The sequence below is a fragment of the Crocuta crocuta genome, unplaced genomic scaffold, assembly GCF_008692635.1.
Source record: "Crocuta crocuta isolate KB4526 unplaced genomic scaffold, BGI_CrCroc_1.0 scaffold127, whole genome shotgun sequence".
NCBI classification, from domain to species: domain Eukaryota; kingdom Metazoa; phylum Chordata; class Mammalia; order Carnivora; family Hyaenidae; genus Crocuta; species Crocuta crocuta.
The window spans coordinates 2,442,811-2,451,109 of NW_027532008.1; the positions used below are offsets into that span (position 1 = coordinate 2,442,811).

The 8,299-nt window shown below is 55.5% G+C and overlaps 1 protein-coding gene across 1 annotated transcript in view; it reads left to right on the plus strand.

The window, feature by feature from the left end:
- The window catches only part of AHDC1 (AT-hook DNA binding motif containing 1), a 22,587-nt gene extending 15,069 nt beyond the window's left edge, over positions 1-7,518 (plus strand). Inside the window, 1 exon segment of the mRNA XM_077775734.1 lies at positions 7,496-7,518. The gene's annotated coding sequence lies outside the window, so the exon portion shown is untranslated.
- The last annotated feature ends 781 nt before the right edge of the window (positions 7,519-8,299 follow it).

Below are 8,299 nucleotides of genomic sequence, written 5' to 3' on the forward strand. Positions count from 1 at the left end.
CCCTCTGGGCAGAGCAAGTATTAGAAGCAATGGTTGAGCTTAGCCTCACATCTTGAGCCCCTCAATACCTGTCCCCGGTACCAGGCAGAGGGTAGACAAAGCAGACATGGCTCCTGTCCTCGGAGCTCAGTATCTATCCCAGGAAGCTAAACTAGTACACAAAGACCCTGAAAACACCCGGTGGACAGTGGCAGGTGCCCAGACGTAGGGAGAAACCAGGAGGGTGGGTGTTAGGTACAGAAGTCATTGTTCAGAATTTTGGGTGAAAAAAAGGAACACATACCTGGGCTGGGGCGTCCCGCAACGCCACCTCACTGACCGTCCATGGCAGGCCAGGAAACGGTCACGCCCTCCCCCTGGCACCCCATCAGAGAATTGAGGAAGCAGGTGCAGCTGTGAACCTTGCCAGGGTATCCACAGTTAGTGAATAGTGTAGTCAGGATTTGAACCCAGTGCTGCTCCCCCAGAACCTGGGTACCCTGCCATCCCGCTCCCCCTCCAACCCACGCCACTGATTCACCATCCACCAAATGACAGATTGGACGCTCCCTACGAGTGTTTCTGGGTCTGACATTTTAAATGGATCTTGAGGTTCCATGGAAGAAGCTGCATTTGAGCTTGACCTTGAAAAAGGCAGGATTTGGACAGACAGAGACTTGGAGGGGAAGGGCATTCCAGGCAGAGGGAGTTGTGGGCAAGGGGAGGTCACACCCCGCTGTGACCTCCGGGGAGCCAAAGTTGGAAATGTGGGACCCCTTTGGTCAGAGAGCTGAGCTGGTGGGACAGAGAGGGAAGGGGGAGGGGGCTGGGAGCGCGTGGGCCCCAGGGAGACTGACTCCACACTGGGCCCTTGTGACTGAAGATCAGCCCTCCCAGACCCTCGGGGTGGGGATGGGATCAGGAAGGTGCTCCAAGGTGCTCAGGAATCTCAAGTCCCCCTGTCCTCCCTGTTCCCTCTCAGGCCTGGACTTGAGGCCAAGAGAAATGTCACAGGTCTTCCAAGGTTACACCAGCCTGGGGCCTGACCGGAGCAGGAAGCAGTTTCCGAGGCCACTAGCCAGCCAGGGTCAGCAGGCATGCCCGGACCTGGGCCAGGCCCCGGCTGCTCTGCGCTTTGTCTCTCTGTGTCTTGAAACCTCAAGAGGTCACTTGATCTTGCCTCTGGCCCCGAGCAAGAAGCCCTCACGTCAGGGGCCAGCCATCTCTGCCCTGCCTCTTGCGGCCTCCTCTGCACGCCGACCTCCCTCCCGTCTTCTTTCTGGCCTCTCCCACAGCCATTTTCAAGCCGGGCCGTCTCATTCTGAGCCCTCATTTCCTGGAAATATAATCTCTCTGTGAACATGCCCTCTCATGCTCCTCCTCTCCCATTTCCCCACATCCCTGTGGACCCGGAAGAACCTCAGGGAGCGAGGCCCTGAAATGGGAGGATGGTGACACAGAGCAGGCCTGTAGGTGCGGACCAGCCTCTGTGCAGGGCCTGGCTCCATCCCTTACCAGTTACGTGACCTGGTGAGTCACGTCACCTTGCTGCATCCCTTGTAGAATTAATGAGATTACCCAGGAAGCCCTTAGCCCAGTCCCTGGCACACAATAGGCACGTAGTCCGGGGTTGGTAAATGGGTGGATAAATGCCTCCCACCAACTGAATTCTGTCACCCAGTCTGTGTGAGTCACACAACACCTCTGACCCTTTCCTCCTTGCTCTGGACTCTGGAGCCAGGCTTCCTTTACCTGCTGCCCCCGCTACCTCCAAGGAAGGATTTTGTATCTAGTGTGGGTTTGGGGTCTTTGGTGGGAGGCTGTGAAACATCACCTAGTTTTTGGCTGATTCCTCTTGGCGGCGGGGGGTGGGGGAGAGGAGTGGGGGTGATGCAGACACAAACTAAGTGACAGCCCCACGCCAAGGGCCCTGAAGCCTCATGGGCAACGGGACCCAGACTTCTCAATGACCCAGCTCAGCTAGAAACCCTTCCCAAGCAGTGCTTCACACCAGGCCACTCTCCCGGGGCAGGTCATCTGAAAACGATGGCCTTGTGACTCTGTAATGTGAAGTCAGGTTTGCCATCTTTGTTATCATCACTTTTGCTGCCATGGTGCCCTCTGTGCTAGAGGGCAAGGGGAAGTGGGCTCATTCCGTGTTGAACACACGCACGAGCCCGCCACCTGCCCTGGGCCAGGCACTGCAGCTGGTGCTGAGGTCACCACCCAGCAAGACAAGCGCGGTCCTGCCCTCATAGTTTACAGCCTATCAACAGGTGTTTGTTGAAAGCCCCCATGTGGGCATCACTCTCCAGGGCGGGGACTGAAATGGTCCCACCGGATATACCAGGGACTGCTCCCCTTGAACCATGAGCAGGGCAGGCAGCAAGAGCTTCCTGGAGGCAGAAGATGGGCCTTGAACAAATCTGAGGCTCCAGAAGCAGTAACGTTGGGTCAGTGCAACCCATGCCTGCCACATCTCTGCCCCTAGCTCCTGCCCCCAGCCCGAGCCCATTCCCCCATTGGTGGCCACCAAAGTGCTTGGACTTCAGCATTTCTGGATGCCCGGTGTCCAGAGCCCCCTGGATATTTACGGATCAATTCATTCAAACACATGTGCTCCTGTGAATCCGTTGCTTAACATCTCTTGATTGCATCCTCTCGTCTCCAGGCTTACAAAATAATGACCCAGTCACCTAGCCTGGCTCTCCAGGTCTTTTTCGTCCCTGACCTCCTTCTCACACACTCTCCCTTTCCAGGAGTGGAATCAGGAGGCTCTCCGGGCCAGCCTTTTCCCCGGTGCACCCTGTGCCTTGCCTCTGGCTGTCTCTGGCCTGGGCTGCCCTTTCCTGCCTACCGTCCGTCTCCCACCTGTCAGTTCCTATCTTTCATTCAGATATCACCTCCTCCAAGAAGTGTTCCAGGATCCTTCCCAGGCCCACTTGATCTCCAGCCTTTTCTGCATCCATGACAGCCCTTCCCGGGAATGTCCTCCTTATCACGTCCTCCTCGGCTCCTTTAGGCTAGTTGCTCGTCTCTGTGTGTTCCCTGGCCTCCCTGGTGTCTCATCATGCCTGGGACATTGTTTTTTTGCCTTGAGTCAAAGAGGAACATGTAGACCATAGAGAATTGAGAGAGAAGGGTGAGCACTGGAAGTGGGTAGGAGACTGTCTCTCACCCCTGCTCTCCTCACATACGTTCCTAAGATGGGGCAAGGGCGGGGTGTATGAATAAATCAACTCAAACTCTGCAGGCTAACTAGGTTTTTGGAGTTCTCCAAGTACAATCCCGCCCAGTTTACAGACGGAGGGGGACTCGCCCAAAGATACCACAGCAGGAAGCATGGAATGACAGAGCCAAGAGGGGCCCTTAGGGATCACTCAGTTACATGCCCAACATACACTCATCGCTAGTGCCTGTCTGCAGAGGCACCTCTGATCAGGAAGGCAGAGAGTGCAGGTGTTGGGGGTAGAGCCTCCTCAGACTGGTAAGCAGCATGCAGCATCAGGGTGGGAGATATAAGGTCACACAAGCTTGGTGGGTGACCATGGATATGAACCCTGTTTGGTGCCCATAGCCTCCCCCTCTATGCCCAGCAGTGGAGGAGGTGGGGGAAGGTCCCTAAGGAGGGGATGGCAGGCAGAGCCAGAATTTAAGGAGCGCCTATGGTCACTAGTGGACAGATTTTGAAAACAATGCTCCGGGGTGGGGAAGGGAGCCACACCCCCACCCTACAGCCGGTCTGTCCTGCCAGACTGTCTCCCATCTGTCAAGTGTGGTCTGAGCCCCAGGGAAACATTTGAGGGACTCACAGGCCTGACTTCGCCTGAAAATGTCAGAGGGGGTGGATCAGCCTTCGGGCAGCTGCGGTTTGCCTCTGACCCCCTTTCTTTGGGGCCCAAAGATCTCTCCCATTGCCTGTTCAAGCCTTGATTTTACATAGAAGCTAAAGCCCAGAGAGGGAAAGGGCTTGCCCTGGGTCACACAGCAAATTAGTCTCTCAGACTCCCGTGCATTCTCTGTGCCTCACTGCCTTGTTTGATGGTGAGACCCCCGTCCTGGAGGGCAGAGACCAGAAGGTGGAGGGTACACCGGGGCTCACGGCCGGCCTGGTGGTTAGTGGGTGTGAATACCTGTCAGCGGGTCACTTAAACAAATACACAAACGTGTGCTCCTTTTGGGGGAAGAGAGCTCTCTGGACAGCCTGATTTCTACCTGATCTGCAGCGCTGTGAATCCTTGCTCAGCTATCCCTCCATGCCCCCAGTGCCAGCCCCTACTGACCGGCAGAGACCATTTTGTGCCCAGGCACCACAGACGGTAAAACTGCTGGAGCGCGAGGACTCAGTGGAACGTGGTTCTGTGGTGGTTCAGTGTGGAGGCGCTAAAAGGTTAAGTCTCAGCAATGGCTGGTGTCCTGGGGCCTCCAGGTGCATGCTGGCACTGGGGGTGCGGAGGTACCACACACAGGTCTCTGCCCTGGAGGAGTGTGGAAGGGAATAACAAGTGGCACNTGTGCATTCTCTGTGCCTTCTGCTCCACTGCCTTGTTTGATGGTGAGACCCCCGTCCTGGAGGGCAGAGACCAGAAGGTGGAGGGTACACCGGGGCTCACGGCCGGCCTGGTGGTTAGTGGGTGTGAATACCTGTCAGCGGGTCACTTAAACAAATACACAAACGTGTGCTCCTTTTGGGGGAAGAGAGCTCTCTGGACAGCCTGATTTCTACCTGATCTGCAGCGCTGTGAATCCTTGCTCAGCTATCCCTCCATGCCCCCAGTGCCAGCCCCTACTGACCGGCAGAGACCATTTTGTGCCCAGGCACCACAGACGGTAAAACTGCTGGAGCGCGAGGACTCAGTGGAACGTGGTTCTGTGGTGGTTCAGTGTGGAGGCGCTAAAAGGTTAAGTCTCAGCAATGGCTGGTGTCCTGGGGCCTCCAGGTGCATGCTGGCACTGGGGGTGCGGAGGTACCACACACAGGTCTCTGCCCTGGAGGAGTGTGGAAGGGAATAACAAGTGGCACCAGTAGCTATGGTAACAGGGTGGTCTAAGGAGGCATCCTGGAGATGTGCAAGACCTGAGCTGGACCTTGACATGCTGATCGGACTTAACACTGGTCATTGCTCTGGCATTCGGTCAGCGCCCATTCTTGACCCTGGCATGTGCTGGGCACTGTGCTCAGCAGTGACTTGAAGAGCCAGAGTCCCTCCTGCCAAGGCTGGGTTAGGTGCGCCCTCTGCACTCCTTGAACCCCACCCCCACCCCTGTAGCACAGCCCCCATCTCCCTGCCCTGTAATTGCCTGCTTTGGGGTCTGCTTTGCTTCACTCTCTGCTCTGTGAGCCCTTCAAGGGCAGGGGCCAGATCTGTCTCCTCTGCTCTGTCCCCAGTGCCCAGCACAGGGCCGCCTGGCAGGACAGCGTTTGGTTCATTTTGTAGAGGTCAGGGTTCCACATGGCTGTAGCATCCTCCCTTCTCCCCACTCAGGAACCTCTGGGTTTGATTCTCCCCCCATCCCCCAGATTCTGGCCCAGTCCCGAAAGCTGGGGAGGACAGAGGGAGGAGGAAGGTGAGACAGCGAGGGCTGAGCAGAGGGTGAGAAAGCCTCCCTGCTGCCTGGCCGCCGGCACCACGGGGGAATGGTTCTGGCAGGAGCTGCCTGCTGGGCTGAGATCACCATGGAGACCTGGCTTGGAGAGGGTCACTGGCAGTGGCTAAGGGCCGGAGGGGGCGGGGGCGACAGGGATTTGTGCAGAGGCTCCCAGCCTGCCCCAGGGCCCTTGAGGGGGTGGGGAGCAGGGAAGTCTGGGGTTTGGTACGGTCCACTTGCTGAGTGGTTTGGAGCAGCTGGTCCAGAATCTCCCCCTCAGTTGTCACCCCAGCGCACTATACCCGTCACCCCAAAGACGGTTCTTCAGCTGCCATAAGGCTGCTCTACAGATAGGTGCCCCTGGCGCCCCAGCTGAACCCTTTCCGCCAGAGGCAGTAGTCCCGGGCCCTCGCGGGTGCCCTGCTTGTCCCCAGCAGCACCCCCACCCCGCGCCTCCAGAGCTGCTCGTCCACCGTTCATCCTGGTTCTAATTCAGCTGCACCCTAACAGGCGCACCCCTTCCCCTCCCGCCTCTGCTTGCTGCCTGCCCGGGTAATGCACCGGGATGGGGGCTGCCCCAGCCTTGTGAGAGCCCACCTGGTTCCCCTGGCCCTGGGGGGAGTCCTGGCAAGTCCAGCTTCAGGACAAAAGTCTTCCCCAGGGCTGACTGCCCAGCAGACAGCAGCCGGGGCTGAGCAGAATTTAAATGTGGCCCTGTTGGGAAGGGAAGCCAAGAAAGGACAAGGGAGGAAAGGTTTTCTGTGGCTGCCGGGTTCCTGCAGGGGTGGGGGAGGGAGGACGGCCTGCTGAGGGGTCTTAGGAGGCAGTTTTAGACCCCCCCACACACACCTTAATTCTGGTGGGATGGTCGCTCACGAAGTGCGGGGATGGGAGTTTCAGGGCTCTGCGAGGAGGCCAGAACTCCCCAAAGTGCCAGGCTAATGACTGCCGGCCTTGAGAATAACTGAGCCCATCCCTGTCCCTCTGGGCATCTTCCCGCTCGCCCCAGCAAAACCTTGGGTTCTGAATGGGGAAGTCTGGAGAGGGGTACTTCAGGCCTCCAATGTCTAGTGATTGCAGAGGCTGGGAACTTCAGAGTTTCTGAGCAGCAGGAGGGCAAGGGGTACAGCCAAACACTGATGGTATTGTGCTGGGCAATTTCTTCATTCCTTTATTTAGACAGACTTCCTCATCACCTCGCGCCTCTGTGAGGAACAGAATAGCATTGGAGGGGGCTGAGAAAGGGTTGAAATTAGAAGAAATGAGAGTGCCCAGGTGTGCTCAAGCCCTGTCTTCCCCACTGTGTCACTCCTCAGAACAGCCTCGCTTAAAGGAATTCCTAAACTCGTTGGACGAGGAAATTGAGGCTTGGGGCACCTAGCTGGCCCAGGTTCCCGGGAAATAATAACGACTTGTAGTTAGTATGTTTTATGTACCAGGGTTAACCTACCTTAAACCACTGAATCCTCCCAACAAACCTGTGCGATAATTTCGTTATCCCCTTTTTACAGATGAGTAAACTGAGGCTCGTAGAGATTCACCGACTTGCCCAACGTGATAGAGCTATCCGGTAGTAGTGCTAGCATTTGAACTTGATTGTGTCTGACTCAGGAGCCCAAATGCTTAACAAATTGCACTGCCTGGAGCCCTGACTCCTCTCCTTTACCTCTCAATGGTATGCGCCTTGGATACAAACCTATTTTACACATAGGGAAACTGAGTTCAGAGAAAGCCAGAAGCAGTCCGTTATCTCACGGCGGGGAGGAGGCCTCTTTGGAGTTTTCTGGGAGAAAGAATGATGTGATTAGCCTCTCCCAGAGTCCTGGTAGGGACCGGTGGGGGTCCCACTCTTAACAGGGGTCCCTGTTCTCAGAATTCCATGTCTGTGCCTACAGCTGACTTCTGCCTCTTTTGTGTTTCTTTGCAGCTTTCAGAAAACCAACGCCNGGAAGGTGAGCCCTTTCTGCACAAAACCAGCAATTGTAAATACTTTTTAAAAATGTACAAAACTTAAAAAACAAAACACAGTTTTAGAAAAAGACAAAAAAAAGAGAGAGAGAGAGCGCGAGCGTGTGCAAGAGGTTGCGAGCGGGGCCCCGAGGTGTCCAGAGCCCCTGCAAGTATGCACTGAGAAATTTATCTACAGGTCGTTTGACAAAAATGAACAATATCCTATTTATTGTATATACTGTTTTATTATAAATCGTGGATTGTATATTGCATTCTGTAAACCTGCTGTGGTCCCGTGGTGTGCAAATTCGCATGGTAGGGGGGAGGGAGAAGAACCTCTTGCGGGAGCTTTTTTTTTCTTTCTTTCTTATTTTTCACTCTTTTGGGTTTTCTCTTCTGTTGTTGTTGTTGTTTTCTGTTTTGGCAGGACACACCCAAAGATCCAAGTTTGTATTAAAAAGAAATGAGAAAAAGCAAAAAAAAAAAAAAAAAAAACAAAAAAACCCCCCACCTTGTGTCTTGTGAAAAGGGGGGTGAGTGAGGGTGGATGGAATGGAAGTGGCTGGGTTTTGTCGCCAGGCACTGGTGCCCCAGAGTTGAAATGCCTTCACGTGTTCCTTCCCTCTGAGTTTGTCCCTTCTGGTCCTTGCATTACGCCCCAGATCCAGGAATTCTGCCTGGCCTAGGTCCTGGGTCTCCCTTGATCCTGAGACCTGTCTTCTGTCCCACGCCCCAGGACCCCAAAATACAGGGACGCTTGCATCTAGGACCCCCTGTTCTC